The sequence below is a fragment of the Gopherus flavomarginatus genome, chromosome 8, assembly GCF_025201925.1.
Source record: "Gopherus flavomarginatus isolate rGopFla2 chromosome 8, rGopFla2.mat.asm, whole genome shotgun sequence".
NCBI lineage: Eukaryota > Metazoa > Chordata > Testudines > Testudinidae > Gopherus > Gopherus flavomarginatus.
Genome location: NC_066624.1, coordinates 1,455,441 through 1,471,868, shown reverse-complemented (window position 1 = coordinate 1,471,868; position 16,428 = coordinate 1,455,441). Strand labels below are relative to the sequence as shown.

General features: G+C 47.5%; 1 long non-coding RNA gene across 1 annotated transcript; it reads right to left on the bottom strand.

Moving 5' to 3' along the window:
- Window positions 1-2,324: 2,324 nt before the first annotated feature.
- On the bottom strand, window positions 2,325-10,559 carry LOC127056759 (uncharacterized). The gene is made up of 6 exons (XR_007775903.1): window positions 9,571-10,559; window positions 7,999-8,081; window positions 7,612-7,924; window positions 5,907-6,018; window positions 3,884-4,816; window positions 2,325-3,285 (listed from the first exon to the last, which is right to left on the bottom strand). It is a non-coding gene; the product is annotated as an uncharacterized LOC127056759 (long non-coding RNA).
- Window positions 10,560-16,428: the final 5,869 nt, after the last annotated feature.

Sequence of the window (16,428 nt, the reverse complement as noted above, 5' to 3'; positions counted from 1 at the left end):
CCAATGATCAGGGCGTCGGTTAGACCTCATAGCCCTTGTCCGCAGGGTGTCAGCCAAGGGGGCGTATTTTTTGAGTTTATGGGCTTGGGCTTCGCGAAAGGCCGGGGTACTGTTCTTGAACGGGATCTTCACGTCGACGAGGATGATCTTTTTCCGATCCTCATCCGTGACGACGATGTCCGGGAGCAGCAGGCTGTCAGTGTTGGGGACGGTGCGGTTAACTGTGATCTCACCCAGGTGCGGGGCGATGGCCTTCACCAGTCGGTCTTGGATGGCGTTGTGGCGCAGCTGCCAGGCTCTGGTGTGGGGCTTGCAGCTGCAGAGGACGTGGGGCAAGGTCTCCCAGCTACACCCTGTAGGAGTCCTGCTCCTGTCAAACTAGTCAGACCCTAAGGCCAGAGGAGCTGCCAAGACTGTGCTACTGTCAGTGGCAGTCATGGCAGAGCCAGATGTAATGCTGTCATTGCTGTTTAATTTAATTAGCGTGCGCCCAGAGCCGGCCAGAGGTGCTGTGGCAAAGACTCCTCTTATTCCAGGGGCCTTTCCTGGAAGCACTTTCTGCTGCTTATTCGGCAGCACTGTCAGTTGCCAGGAAGACACAATCACCCACTGCAACAGCCTATTCAGAGCTGGGGATGCTGAGAACAGGATGTTCCCTCCCACAGGAGCAGGTGGCTGGACTCACAGTATTGCACACCTGCTCCAGGCATTTCCTTTTCTCCTGAATGTTACAATTTCCTAGTGACATCAGAGTGGTTCTATTCCTGCTAGTGGTTCTTCTAGCGGCCTGTCCTCTGGTGCTGACTGTACTGCCAGCCTGCCATCCAGATGCATAACTCCAGGGATAAGCTTTGTCTTCTGTTAAAAACCAAACCAAACCACCAATCTCTTCTGAACTAATCATCTTTGTGCCTGGAATGGGGTTTATGTTCCAAAGGAAACATATTTCAGCACTAATATGACAACTATTTCTCTGCACTATTAAAAAATAGTGTTAGAAGTTTTTGCTTTGTAACGCAAAGACCCGCATCCTCTTCCTAGCAGGCTGTGAAAGAATTTTCCTTATAGGGTTAGAGACTAAATCTCAGTTTCCTATTATGATGCAGAAAAGTAAAGACTATCTTACCAAGATTTATTGTGCTTATTGAGGCATTTAAAATTGAAGACTCTTTTATCAGTCAGCTCTAGCACTATTCCTGTTCCTTTGGTGTACAGGGCTCCCTTGCTTTATACATTATTTTATGATTATAGCAACTATTGGAGACATAACAACACACAACTTTATAAATGAAACCTGTCAACATAAACTAAGTTCCCTGTAAGCTGTGCAGCTGTGCCACAGCCTATTTAGTGCCATGCAGGCGCTCAAAGAACCAGCCCAGGAGTGGTCGGGGGAGGGGTGCCCCTGGCCCCAACCTAGCCTGGCCCCCAACCTGGTGTGGCCGGGCACGGCCAGGGTGCCCCTAGCCCCAGCTGGCATGGCCCAAACCCAACTGGAGGAGTCCTCCCTCCCTCCCTGAGCACCCTCCTGCACCCGCAATCCCTCATCCCTAGCCCCACTCCAGAGCCTGCACCCCCAGCTGGAGCCCTCATCCCCCCACCCTAACCCTCTGCCCCAGCCCTGAGCCCCTCATCTGCAGCTGGAGCCCCCCTCACCACTCCCAGCCCAACCCTCAGCCCTGGCCCCACTCCAAAGCCCGCACCCCCAGCCAGAGCTCTCACATGCCTGCAGCCCAACCCTCTGCCCCAGTCCCACGCCCACCACATGAATTTTGTTATGTGCACCAATATGAAGGTCTTGTATCATTCATCACCTTCATGTTGGTTCACATAACAAAATTCATTCCCCACGTAAGTGGGAAAAATTAGAGGGAACACTGCCCATAAGATGTATAGCAATGCAAATTTAGCAAGCCCACATCTTAGCAGCAGCTCTTCTGGATAAGGACTACAGGGATCTGTGACAGGTTTGGTCACAGAGACCCCCTTGGGACTGTCAAAAGACATGCTGGAATTACCTCTGAGCCCGTTTTCCCTGCCAGCTTGGGGCTCTAAAACCCTGCCTTGTTGAGCCAGACACGCTAGCCTGCTGCAGCACAGACCCAGAGTTTGGTCCACACCCCCAAAGCTGCAGAATTAACAGGTAACCTGCTGAGTGGTTTTCAATTTCCAGCATCCAGACACCCAGCTCCCAATAGGATCCAAACCCTAATCACTTACTCTGGGTTCATTAATAAACAAAAGTGATTTTATTAAGTATAAAAAGTATATTAAGTGGTTTCAAGTAGTAACAGACAGAACAAAAAGAACTGGAGTACTTGTGCCACCTTAGAGACCTAACAAATTTATTTGAGCATAAACTTTCATGGACTACAGCTCACTTCATCGGATGCATGCAGTGGAAAATACAGTAGATAGATAGATAGATAGACAGAACATGAAACAATGGGTGTTACCATACATACTCTAATGAGAGTGATCAGTTAAAGTGAGCTGTTACCAGCAGGAGAGAAAAAAACTTTTTGTAGTGGTAATCAAAATGGTCCATTTGCAGCAGTTGACAAAAAGTTGTGAGGAACAGTGGGGGGGGGGGAATAAACATGGGGAAATAGTAAAATTATTTTAGTTTTAGTGTATTTCCCCATGTTTATTCCTCCCTCCCCACCCCAGCGGCAGGGTTCCAGCAAGCGGCTGACAGCCTCCTGAGCCCCTCCCACCACCCCGCAGGGTTCTAGTTAGGGGCTCGGCAGCCTCCTGAGGGCCCCCCAGCAGGGTTCCAGCGAGGGGCCCAGCAGCCTCCAGAGGGGGCCCCCCACAGGGTTCTAGCCACAGGCAACAGTCTGATGGTAGGGGCCTCGGGCGAGGGCTGGAGGTGTCCTGTTTTTTCTTTGGGAAATATGGTCACCCTATCGCTGTGGCTCTCTGCTCCATGGCTGCCATGAGGATGCACCTGGTAGAAGGCTGCAGGACAGGAGTCATGAGCAAATGTTTAGTTTAGTCTCTCTGGGAAAGCGGTCATTTTGTGTAATTGTAAATTGGCAGAGGGTTAAAAGGACAGAGAACTATCAGAGCCATCAAATCAGGCAGGTTGTTGGCCTAAGAGACCATAGGATCTCCTCACCATCACCTTGGCTTCCATCTTCCCCCTACCCCATGCAACATACATTCGTTCCATCTCCTCTGCGTTAGGCTGTAAGCTCTGGTGACGTGTTCGTACGGCATTCAGCACAATGTGCTCCCAGGCTAGGGAGGCTGTTGGGCGCCACTGCAACACAGGTAAATAATCTGCAAGGAAAATATTGAAATAAGTACTTCGAGAGTAGGTTTTAGTGCCCACAGAGTGCAGAGAAGGCCCTGTTCCTATGTCAGGCATTTCCACCTCTTGCTAAGCAAAGCAGATAGTATCTCCCAAGTATTAAGAGTTCATTACTGAACTCTTCTTAGGACATGAGAATACTGGGAACAGAAGGTTCTTTCCCCGCCTCATGTGGCCATCTGCCTGTGATTTGATCAAATCCGTGGGAAGGCTAAACAATCATATTTAGCATTTTATATCATATTTCACCTAAACAGCCCATAGCGGTTTGCAAACATTGATTCATTAAACCTCACCATTAAGCCCCTGTCTGGAAGGCAAGTATCTTAACCTCTAATTTACACAGATGTAGACATGGAGTGATTAAGCCACTTGTCCTGTTTCACAGCAGACTAGACCAAAGAACAGAACTCAGGAGTCCCAGATGCCAGTTCCCTACTCTAGCCACTAGTTCCCACTTCTAGGTGAAGTGTCAACTAGTTTAGCCTCCTCAAGGAAGCCAGCTTCATACCTTGGAAAGCACTGGCCTAAGGTTTTATAAAATCTGTAGAGATTATTTATTCTCACCATCATCTCCTGCGTCGGTGGATACCAGCCTAGATGATTGTGGCATCGGCTGGTTGTGAACACCCTGCAGATGCTCTCAGCTGGGAGCTGTTCTTTGGCATAAAACAAAAAAAGTCTGGTTGCCAAACAAGGTGAAGCAATCAAAGGCACACATGACCTTCCATGCTGATAATTCACATATGCAAACAGTTAACCAGCGAATTACAAAAGTCAATATGACAGATTGGAGGGGACTGTCACTTTTGCTTGATCAATCAGAATTTACAAGATAATGTTAAAATAAAGAATGAAACATGCAAAAAAGATGACTTCACTCTGCTGCTTAGCACATTTGATGGGCTCCCCTACTGAGCAAACAGATTTTCTCAAGGTCAGAGGAATGCTTGGGCAGACAGGCTTTCTCTGCTTTAAGTGACTGCTGCTTTTCTGACACACAGGCTCTTCGGAAACAAGCTCTGCCATCCCTAACGGCATGATTTTTAAATTGCTATATTGAGCTCACTCGTGTAAAGCAAAAGGATGCAGCTGAGGCAGTGAAGATCTGAATGAATCTAGCCATCATTGCTGACAGTGCTTCTGCAGTTGCTTGTTTCTAATATTAAGATGGTACTTTGGATGTTCCAGCTGTCAGCAGCCATTTACACCTTCTGCAACCCATTGACCAGGGGTTACACAGTGCACATGAAGGAAGAATTGGTCCCTTGAAATATGTAACATTTCATGTTCAGCTTTGCAATATTGCAATGCTTGTTGAGATCCTTGGGGGAGCTAGATAGTATATGGAGTTACCTTCCCCCTCTCAGAAGTTGGCATGCTCCAGAACTCTTCATACATGGAGAGTTACTAGCAGGTTTTATACAAGAGCAAAGCATGCTGCAGGAGGTGGGGGTCATCTGGTTTTCCAACGTTGTACTACCTTAAGCAAGATAATTCCTACCAGAAAAGTGACACGTATTAGATACTGTATTTGGAATAGAATTCTAACTTTAAAACTATTAAAGACTGGCTGGGATCACAGGGCCTTTTCTACTTCTTCCCTCAATTATTAATAGTAAAACCTTCATAATCCTTGGATGATGGCTCCAAAAGGTGGGGAATTTTAACAATGTTAGCTTTACACTGGATGTGGGTATGTAAGAACCCACCAGAGTCATAGTATACTCCTATGCAACTCTAGAAGGGCTTGTCTGCAATTGAATTTTGAGTCAAGTTTTGATATGTTACACAACAGGCCTTTAGCAGCTTAGGGTGAAACAACTAACAACCAAGGTTTGTTTAGTGTCTGTAATAGGATTTATAATCCTGTAAATTCATGTGTAAAGACACAAGAAAGTATTCAAGTGCAGACAAACCCAAGTGTCTGTCCAGAGAGCCTGGAGACAGGAAGACTCTGCAGTATTGGTAAGACAACAGTACTTGGGCCTGAATTAGGATTTTACACACACTTCTCTTGAGCTTTGAGGACATATTCTCCAGGAGAAGCATGAAGAAGTTTGCTATCCAAACACATACAGCAGCTACCATTATAAAGTCAGTGTTTCCCTACTTTCCACAACGTGACATGGAAGTGGGGACAGCATGTTGTGGCTAGAAGACAAGTTTTAATGGCTTCTAGCTGCCTGGCTTTGCATGTCATTAGAAATGAGTTGTTTGGTAACATAAAATAAATGTCTGATCCCAGTGAGGGCCTGGAGTAATAGCTTTATTAGAGGTAGCTATGTCTGCCAAGCCACTTCCAGTATTTAGTAAAACAACCTGCAGGGACTGCAGTGTGTGTCATCGTGTGTGCAGCACTAGTGTCACAATGGTAACTGAACATTAGTCTTTGCACAGTGAAATGAAAATACTGGTGGTTTCCTTCTGAAAGGCACTGAGTAGACTCCAGTGCAGTTAGTATCTAGCTGGTAACCTCACAGCAAGTAGAAAGTATATAGGAACTTTAGATGTTAATTTCAAACCAATTCAACAGAAGATTACTACATGTAGATGTTGGCTGCTATCACAGTTTGAGTATTAACCTTACTTGTAGCATTCTGCTTGACCAAAGATGTAGAGAGCATCTTTGAGCAAGACACAGAAGCCACTCCTCATCCCAGGAGCTGCAGGTGCTGAATGGATTATTTTCAAGTGGAATTCTGCAACAAATTAAACATGAGAACGGTGGTATTGCGGCATTACCAAGCTGGCACATTCAGAGCTAACACATGGTATACAGGGGGATCTGAACAGAAGGGAGATGCACCTTTGTTTTTAATGGAGAGATGGGCCATACCGAGATACAATGTAACACCACTGATGTCAATGGAGTTACACTGGGAATTAGTGTAGTCGAATGAGTTTTGGATCATTATCTTGTACCTCTTCTCTAGAGAACACGTGGCTCTAACTCATTACTGCACTGTAGAAATAACGCCTTCTGATGTGAACCCAGGAACAGTAGCCCTCAAAGGAAAGTTGCAGTAGTGCCCAGCATATAAGTGAGGCCCTGGCCAAGGCAGTAAACAAGACCATTGCCTTCTCCATGCCCTGGCGTGGAGCCCAGCTGTGTTTTCTTTGTAATATACCAACAAGCTCCACTATATTTCAGAGTTTAAGGCTGCCCGATAAGGGTTGCATGAATAGTTGCTATGCTACAATAAAACAATGCAACAGACTTGATAAAATACTGTAGAATTTGGTTAAAATGTAACAGGCTTTTTCCCCTTTTGAGGAAGACAATTCAATTGCATTAACCATAAGACCATTCTCTCTCTTCCGGCAATGCACTGCCTCACTTACTACATACCTTCCATACCCCATTTCCATGTGTCGGTGGTGGAGTCCCCATGGTGTGTCAGAGGTTGGTCCTGGCTGGTACCACCAGACTGGGAGACCTCCTGGACTACAATCGGTGGGACTAGGTGACCCTGTGTCATTTAGCCAGTGCATGAAGCGGTCCAACCCACTCATCCCCTGTCATATGCTCCAGGGGACGAAGGCAGCCTTGCCTCCTGCTTCTCTCTCTTTCCTTAAGGGTGCTCCATGCCCACTTCTCACTCCTGGTTGTATTTCCCTAGTTTGTTTATCAGACGGTCATGTGAGACAGTATCAGAAGCCTTACTACAGTCAAACTATACCACATCTACCGCTTCCCCATATCCACAAGGCTTGTTACCCTGTCAACGAAAGCCGTCAGGTTGTTCTTGACAAATCCATGCTGACTGTTATTTATCACCTTATCGTCTTCTATTCTATTTACTTCCTTGCCCTCATGTCCCAGCTGACAACCAACTGGTGGGACTTGCAGCCACCTGAGGAGGGCAAGGAACCTGAAGGAGCAGCCAGTACTCCACTCTGGTCCCACAGTCCACAAGGGATATTAGTTGTCGCCTCCTACATGGAGCTGTGAGCACCAGGGCTGACGAGAGGTGGGGGGAAGCTGGTACAAATTACCAGGGCCCGACAGTCCAGAAGCGGGCCTGGGGTCCAGCTTCCCCAGCCCTGTTTAGCTGGTTTGCCCTTGCTGGGGGGCCTGAAAAATTGTTTTCACCAGGGCCCCAACCCACTCTCAGCAGCCCTATGAGCACGGGCATGTACCTGCCAGGGTTCACGAACTCCCCTGACACCTTTCCTTTTGCAGCAAGACGGAGATCCTGGTGCACATCTACATAGAGTGCATCAGGTTGTAGCCCATCTTCCAGCGCCTCCAGAGCCTCTTACTGAAGTTCTGGCTGCGCTTATCCCCTCACCTGATTTTTGCACACCCCATCCATGGCCCCACTAAGTTGAGAGACCAAGACAGCCATCCATCATTCCAGGAGGAGGAAGCTCTGACTCTGGGACCTATTTCCTGTGCCTTATCCGATCACACCTTGGGGCAGAGTTCTTCTTGGCAGCAGCTCCCAGCATGCCTTTCAGGAATAGTGGGCGCTCTTGGGGGGTTTCTGCTTGGCGTTCCCCTCTGGATCCCTCATTCTTTATCTCTGACCTCTCTCCCACTCCTGTTTTTTCATTTGTTGTCCTCAGAAATCAATAGTAGCCTGGACTTAGTGGTTCTTCCCCCTTAATTGAAATGGTATGCATTAGTTATGGGCAGGCCTGGACCAGCCTGCCCCAGTATTACAGAAAGTACACACCTTCCAACTTTTGCAACAGCCTCCTTCAGTACACAACTCTGATTCATCCCGACAGCCGGTCCTTCTTGTGCTCTCACAAGTTTCTGCCCAAACAGATAAAGTTTGGCAAAGTTATAAGCAACTGAAAACAAGGTCTATTAATGGGAAGTGTCAGGCAACCTTACCAGCCCCATCTATAACTGAAATAGCATCCATTTGTCTTTTTGTCTCCAAATTCTAAAGAGAAAGGTGGTGCAAATAACCAATGCTTTCAGGTCATTGCTGAGAGACACAGCCTGCCCTTCTGTGAAGAATGCCCTAGACCAGTGGTCCCCAAACATATTTGGTCATGCTCCCCCCCTCCTTACCTGGTCCTTCTGCCCCCACCAGGAGCCACAGTTGGGAGCTGTGGCTGGGAGTGGGCCCACAGCCAGAGGCTGGGCCAGAACTGCAGCTGAGGCCACAAGTTGGTGGCTGGGAGCTGGACCAGAATTGCGGCTGGGGGCAGGGCCAGAGCAGAGGTGGGGGCAAAGTGGGGCTGGGTGGTGCTCCTTCCCGGGGGGTTGGCCTGGGCCCCACCACGCTCCCTGGAACGTTCCTCCGGCCCCCCCAGGGGGGCATACCCCTCAGTTTAGGGACCACTGCCCTAGACTGAGTAGGTCTCAGATGGTGTGTGGTGACTCTCATACCTTCCACACCCAGGGAGAATGAAGGTAACAAGTCTTTGAACTGACGTGTACAGATGCAGGGGCTCATTCTGGGCTTTTACACTGACAAACTCATTGTGTAAGATGACATTACCGATGAGTCACACCAGTACTTGGGCAATCCCTCAGTCTGTGCGCATTAGAAGTACCACTGATTTTGCCTTCCCTAATACTTGGTGCTTACCTTGTGCATTATTCTTTATTTGGCTGTGGCTAGTTTTGACCGGGGACCTAGTGGGGAGCCAGCTGTGGTCACTCAATGAGGGTGAACTGCAAAGAATGGAGCAGACAATCCCCATAAAGCTGGTGGATACTCCAATATTTAGGGTAAGGTATGATCCAGCAAGGGTCAATTTATCACGTCTAGTCTAGACACGATTAATCGACCCCCAAGCTCTCTCCCATCGACTCCTGTACTCCACCGCTTCGAGAGGTGCAAATGGGAGTTGACGAGGAAGCAGCAGCAGTTGACTCACCAAAGTGAAGACATCACGGTAACCGGGGCGGCTCTAGGTATTTTGCCGCCCCAAGCACGGCAGGCAGGCTGCCTTTGGCGGCTTGTCTGCGGAGGGTCTGCTGGTCCCGCAGCTTCGGAGGACCTCCCGCAGGCGCAGGACCAGTGGACCCTCCACAGACAAGCCGCCGAAGGCAGCCTGCCTGCCACCCTCGCGGTGCCGGCAGAGCGCCCCCTGCAGCTTGCCGCCCCAAGCATGCGCTTGGCATGCTGGGGCCTGGAGTCGCCCCTGCATGGTAAGTTGATCTAAGTACATCGACTTCAGATACGTTATTCACGTAGCTGAAGTTGCGTAACTTAGATCGATCCCCCCACCCAGTGTAGACCAGGCCTTAGATTCACCAGGCCAGCATAAAACAGCTTCTCTATTACCTTACTGGTTACTCAGAAGTCCAAACAACACAGTTCCATTAAAGTGATCCAGCCTCAGGCCTTAGCTTTCAGTTTCTGCAATCAAATATATGTCATTCGCTGTTCATGTGCAAAACAGGCACTCTTATTCAGCAGCTTCTCCTTCCATATCAGATATTTTTTGGTTTTGGTCAAGTTCTAGCTGCTGGTTTCTCACTGCAAGCATTTTTGCTGGGTCTGCTTCCTTATTATGGGAAATTAACACATTTTTCAGTTTCTGCTCTGGGGCCTTTTGCTTAAAATACAACCCTCTCTGTAAGCACGATTCTTCCAGGCTTTTTCTGTCAGGATCTTGATCATGGGTTGCTCACTATTAAGGATTAAAAATCAGTTAACTCTGCATTATCAAAATTAAATTTTGACAAGCTTGTGGTTCTGATCCAAAAACTCAATTAACCTATGGTAATGTGTGTCTAAGCATGACTACGCCACTGGGACCAGGGTCCTAGTGGGAAGCTGGCTGTGGTCACTCAATTGAGGTGAACTGCAAAGAATGGGGCAGACAATCCCCATAAAGGTGGTGGATATTCCAATACTTAGATTCACCAAACCAGCATAAAACAGCATCTTTCTTACCTTGCTGGTTACTCAGAAGCCCAAACAACACAGATCCCTTAAAGTGATCCAGCCTCAGACCTCCATCCAGGTACCAGATCAAATATGATGAAAATTTCTGTAAATCTTGTTTCATCATTATTATATAAAGGTTCTACCAATCCCAAAGGATTGGACACATTACCTCCCAGGTTAATGAATGTTTCAGATCTTACTCAAATACGCGCTACAGCCAATTCTTATTAACTAAACTAAAAAAATTTTAAAACACAAAAAAAGAGAATATGGTTAAAAGATCAATTTACATAGAGACATGAGTTCAATTCATCGAGGAGCTGATTCACAGCAGAGATGGTGAGCTTTGTAGTTGCAAAGAGTTCTTTCAGAAATAGTTCATAGTTCGGGCATACTAGCATAACTGGGACATCAGTCTTGTGACTCAAACTTCCCCCGATGAAGCCTAAGCAGATCTGAGATGACAGAATCAGGATCCAAGGATCTTTTATACAATTTCATGTCTTTTTGACAAGTTGGAGTTCCTCAGGGAACAAAAGGTCATTACGATGACTTTGAAGGAGGTTCATCACCGATACTTAGCTATAGAATTAACATAGGCCGTTTGCTTTTTCCTCCACCATTCACAGATTATTTGCTATACATTTCAAAGAGAGATGAATACAGAGATATCCTGTGTTTACAATTCATTTAAATGCTAGGATGTTCTTTTGACCTCTCAATTATCAGAATACAGCATAGACAGGGACTGCTGATTACATTGTCGGCCTTACTCATACGTATGTAAATACACAAAACCACAAACAGTATCTCCCCACGTCTTTTGAGGGTTATTTATTTTACAGGATGTTTAACCCTTTCTAGCCATGTGTCACACTAATATATGCAGGGTTGTGTTTACTGGATACTTGATCAGACACACTGTTGCACTCTGCATTTCTTTAGACAAAAATTAGGCCCAGACCCTCAGAGTTATTAGTTGGTTAACTCCCATTGGAATCGAAGGGAGTTTGACACCTAGATATGCAAGAGGTTCCTGGTCTCTGTCACTACATATTTCAAGTCAATAACATTAATTGAATGTTAATACAATTGAATACAAACGTTACTTTTTTCCATAACTACCTTGCAAGATAAGGTCAGGGAACATCGCAGAGAATGGGCAGTGCAGCTTAAGAGCAGTTCTTTAGAACGCTGTGCCAGCAGCTGGCATTCTGCCTGTCACTGCTGGCCCAGAGCCATGTCATACAGAGCTGCGAAACAGCCTCCTGGGAAAGAGGCACACGCGGTGCTGTGAAGTATCCTGTTCTCCTCTGAACTGGCAGTGTCCAAACCATAGGCTTTATTCAAGGAAAAGAGAGACATTCTGCCTCTTATGCTCCTGTCACCCAGTAAAAGGGCAACACCTGAGCACCAATCCCTTGTGGCTGAAACCTTCTCCTTGACTCTAGCACTTGGGAGAACCAAGCAGCATGGCTGAACAATCTGCATCCCCTCCAAGCACTTATGCACCATTCTACAGCAGTTGAGAAGGCACAGCCTGCGCCTCACCAAATTGGCAGATTCTGAGCCAGTTTCTTTTTCTCCAACCTAAACATGGACCAGAATTCAGCCAGAGGATAGCGCTGCAATCAGAGTCTTCACACAGGCACCCTTCTAATAGGTAATGGAGTATAAACAGAACAGAGAGCTTTGTGAACAGCTCATGCAGAAGGGATCTTGGTGTCAATGTTTTATCTGATGGATGCGGAGAGGAAGCCAGGAGGGACAAGCCACTTGGGTGAGCTTTCAGGAAGCAATTATAGTGTTTTATTACATTGTGGAGGAGAGTTTGGTTTGTTAGGTGGCAATTTATACCTTCCTGCACGTGAGCTAGAATGCCTGGAAAATTTTAAGAAGACTGAGGAGTCTTGCGACACAGACTTTATCCAGAGTTTTGCAGTCCTAGTTTGCACTGGAAAAGTAAAATGTGAACCCTGAATTTGTAAAATACATTTTATGACTGAACCTTTGCCTTTGATCTCTGTAAAGATTCCTATGATAAAATTACTTTTAAATTGTATCACAATTTATAAATTGCCCTGTGGAAAGCTGCATAAATGAAATGAAATGCCCCCTCACAAACAGAAATGCCAAATAAAACCTCATCTTCATAATTTGGGTTTTGTTCATCGAAGGCCAATCAAATAGGCACCTACTTGTAGCCTTTTAACTATGGCATAAAAATAAGTCAAGATCTGAGCAGAACACAGAAAGTGAGGGCCTACCACCAACGTACATAATAGCGTTATCATCGTTTCTAGCCCATTCCTTTCCCCAAATTGTTAACAGGGAGGGCAATTAACCGCTGGAGCACCTGACCTAGGGATGTGATGGACCTGAAATGTATAAATCAAAACAAGCCGTCTCTTTCTAAATACCCTGGTCTAACTTAGCCCAAAGTTATGGGTTTGCTGCAGCAATGATCAGGTGAAATTCTCTAGTTTGCTGTGTGGGAGGTCAGGATAGATTATCAGAATGGCCCCATCAGGTTTTAAGGGTTATTAATCTATCATGTAGCCTAATATTGTTCGGCACTTTGACTACTGATGGCATTTCCATTGAGCTACCCACGATGACATTCACCCCAAGCCTATTTCTAAAGTGGTTACAGTTAATTTAGAACAAAGAAGTGATTGTACAAGTTAGGCTGATCAACTTCTCATGTGACAAATAAAAATAACTTAGTTGGAGAAAACAAGGACTGAAGCCATTTAGGAGAGATACAAAAGGAGAAGAAAAACAAGTATGCTAGATTGGGAATGGCTTGATGACAAAAGGTCCAGGTTACTTAGAGACAACATCAAAATATATCAAGCAGATCGAAAGGCAAAACCTGTCTCTGTCCAAAACCAAGCTAAATGGAGAATTAGAGTGAACAGCTGATAAACCAGACAGCCAGGGAGTGAGTGAGAGAATTCCAATATGGCTGAAAGCATGAAGTGAGGTAGAAATGGGTAACGTTATCAAAAAGATAATTGAAAAAAGGATTAAAGAGGGAAGTTAGTGGATAAAAGCTAATTTCTGCCTGTATTCAGAACCCAGATAATACAGCTGAGTTACTGTGGATGAGTGCTCACTTGTGGGGAAATGACGGTTTAAGTTAAATGTGCGTGTGTAAGTAATTTCACGGGAGTCCCTGCAGTTACCAGGCGCCACTACCACACTGATGTTCACACCCCCTTCACTTTTATTATCCAAAATTTTTGAACAAGTAGCACAGAGATGTCTTCCTATCCATTGCAGGGTGACTCTGCTGTCTGAGGCCCCAGTGCAAGTCAGGAGTCACTCACAGGCCTCAAACAGAGTGACTATGGGTTTACACTAGTCAGTGACCTCTTTATCTGGTTTTAGAATCTTACATTTTGAAATACTCAGCTGGAGCATACAGGGTCAACTCTGCTCAGAGAGAGAACGAAGAGAGGTAGAGGCCGGGTAAGAGTGCAGAGGCCAGGTGCAATGGAGTGGGGTTGGGAGAGAAGGTTACTGACCCCTCGGAAGGACAGGCTGCCACCTGAAGGCAGTTGGACTCTCTGGACTGGGATGCACTTGCACTGTATTATTCAATATTGATCATTTTTTCTCTTTGTCAAAGAAGTTTAATTCTATAACTGACAGTAAACTTGGAATCAAGAGCCAGCTTACAAAACTTTCCTCAGAGTATTGTTATTTGTCTGCAAAATTAAAGTATTTTTAAATAAAATTATAGAAAAAAATATACTAGAAGATTAATGGATAGACCCTGTCAGCGGGTGGGATCAAACCTGGGATCTCTGGAGCTTAGTGTATGAGCCTCTACTGTATGAGCTAAAAGCCATATGGTTCTTGGCTAAGACTGTAGCAGATTCATTAATCTCTAAATGGTCTCAGTACCACTAGAGGGGACAGAGCACCAGGAGGTGTGTGGGTTACATCTGCAGCAGGAACGTACTATCAGCATCCCAGATTCTGCTCTCCCCCAATTCAGCATATCCACAAATATTGAACTGGTTGAATCTGCTGAGTTAATTACTAAGACATGTACAATTTCTAAGTACCATTATCCTATCCAGCTCTTGAAATTAATATTTTTCCTGTCTGATCAGTATCTAAGTTTTGTGCAATTGTCTCCAATGTTCCATTCATTCCAAAACATAAAGTGACTTGAAATTGTGAAGCTCTATTTCATCCAAAGCAGTTGTCCATATTTCTGGTGCTGTAAGATTACAAAGCAAAGTTTTGTCATTACCTTTACCATTAGGGCTACGGAAATACAGCTCTATTCACAAACTGATAGGCTTTCCCAGGAGCCTGACTTTGATAGTAATGTTTAGAAAAACAAAACTGTATTCATGGTTACTTGAAAATCTCTTCAAGTGCTCCGGAGACGCGCCGCGGGGCCCCCCCACCGCCGAATTGCCGCCGAAGCGGGACCAGCTGCCAAAGTGCAGCTGGGTCTTCAGTGGTAATTCTGTGGCGGAGGGCCCCGCCGCGGGTCTCTGGAGCACTTCGGCGACTGGTCCCAGAGCGGAAGGGCCCCCGCTGCCAAATTACCGCCGAAGACCAGGTTGCATGTCAGCAGCGGGTCCCGCTTCAGTGGTAATTCACCGGCGGGGGGTCCTTCCGCCTCGGAGCGGAAGGACCCCCCCGCCAGCGAGGACCGGGAGCAGAAGAAGCTCCAGGGGCCCAGGCCCCGCGAGAGTTTTCTGGGGCTCCCGGAGCAAGTGAAGGACCCCGCTCCAGGGGCCTCGAAAAACTCTCGTGGGTGCCCCTGTGCGGCCTGGGGCAAATTGTCCCTCTTGCCTCCCTCTCTGGGCGGCCCTGCTGGCGCGCTGACCCAGAGGAAGCCCTGGGCTGCGGGCTGCTGCGGCGGCGCCCTGACCCGGGGGACCCCCTGGGCTGCAGGCTGCCACTGGCAGCTCAGACTCCCTCTCTGTCCTAGCAGCAGCGGCTGCGCAACCATTTAAAAAAAAATTGAGGGGTGCTTTTTGGCGCCCCCAAATCTCGGCGCCCTAGGCAACCGCCTAGTCCGCCTAAATGGTTGCACCGGCCCTGAATATACCCCAATTGAAATTAAATTATATGTGTCAGTTCCAGAATAAATGAAGTTCTTCCCATGATGTGCTCTCTTGGCTTTTGTATTCTGTGTGGTCATCTGCTTTCTAAGGTCCCAGTCTTACAAACTACTCCACATTTGCTGAGGTTAGTGTCTGTGCAGCACCCCTTTCACTTTAATGGAATCCATCTGTGCAGACAACCTTGCCGCTAGGGGCCTGACTGCATTCAGTCATTTGCAGTTGGTCTCCCAGTTACCAGTGAGGTTGTGCTGTGAGGACTGCCAGAATCCAGCCTTCTACTGACACGTTCCCAGAGACAGCCTCAGGCTTAAAAAATCTCTCCAGCAGAGATGTCCAGAGAAAAAACACCATCAGCTCCCCACACACATGCACAGCATCAACTCCCCTCTAACCCGAGCCCCGAGCCCCAAACCCCCCGCACTACATGGGTCAAGAGAACTCTGTAAAGTGTGAACATCCAGCATCAACAACACAATACACCCCATCAGCCCCCCTCCAACACCCCCCGAGCCCCCTACACACCCCGTCAGCCCCCCTCCAACACCCCCCGAGCCCCCTACACACCCCGTCAGCCCCCCTCCAACACCCCCCGAGCCCCCTACACACCCAGTCAGCCCCTCTCCAACACCCCCCGAGTCCCCTACACACCCCATCAGCCCCCCTCCAACACCCCCGAGCCCCCTACACACCCCATCAGCCCCCCTCCAACACCCTTCCGAGTCCCCTACACACCCCATCAGCTCCTCTCCAACACCCTTCCGAGTCCCCACACCCCATCAGCTCCTCTCCAACACCCTGAACCCTAAAACCCCACAGTACATGAGCCAAACAATGTAAAGTGTGAACATCCAGCATCAATCACACACACAAACCCACCATCAGCTCCCTTCCAGCACCCCCAAACCTCCCCTGCACCCCATCAGCTCCCCTCCAACACCCTTCCGAGTCCCCACAGCCCATCAGCTCCCCTCCAATTCCCCCCAACCCCCATACCCCATCAGCTCCCCTCCAACACCCCCAAGTCCCTCACACCCTATCAGCTCCCCTCCAATGCCCCCGAGCCCCCTACACATCCATCAGCTCCCCTCCAATGCCCCCCAAGTCCCCCATACCCCATCAGCTCCCCTCCAACAGCCTCTGAGTCCCCTACACT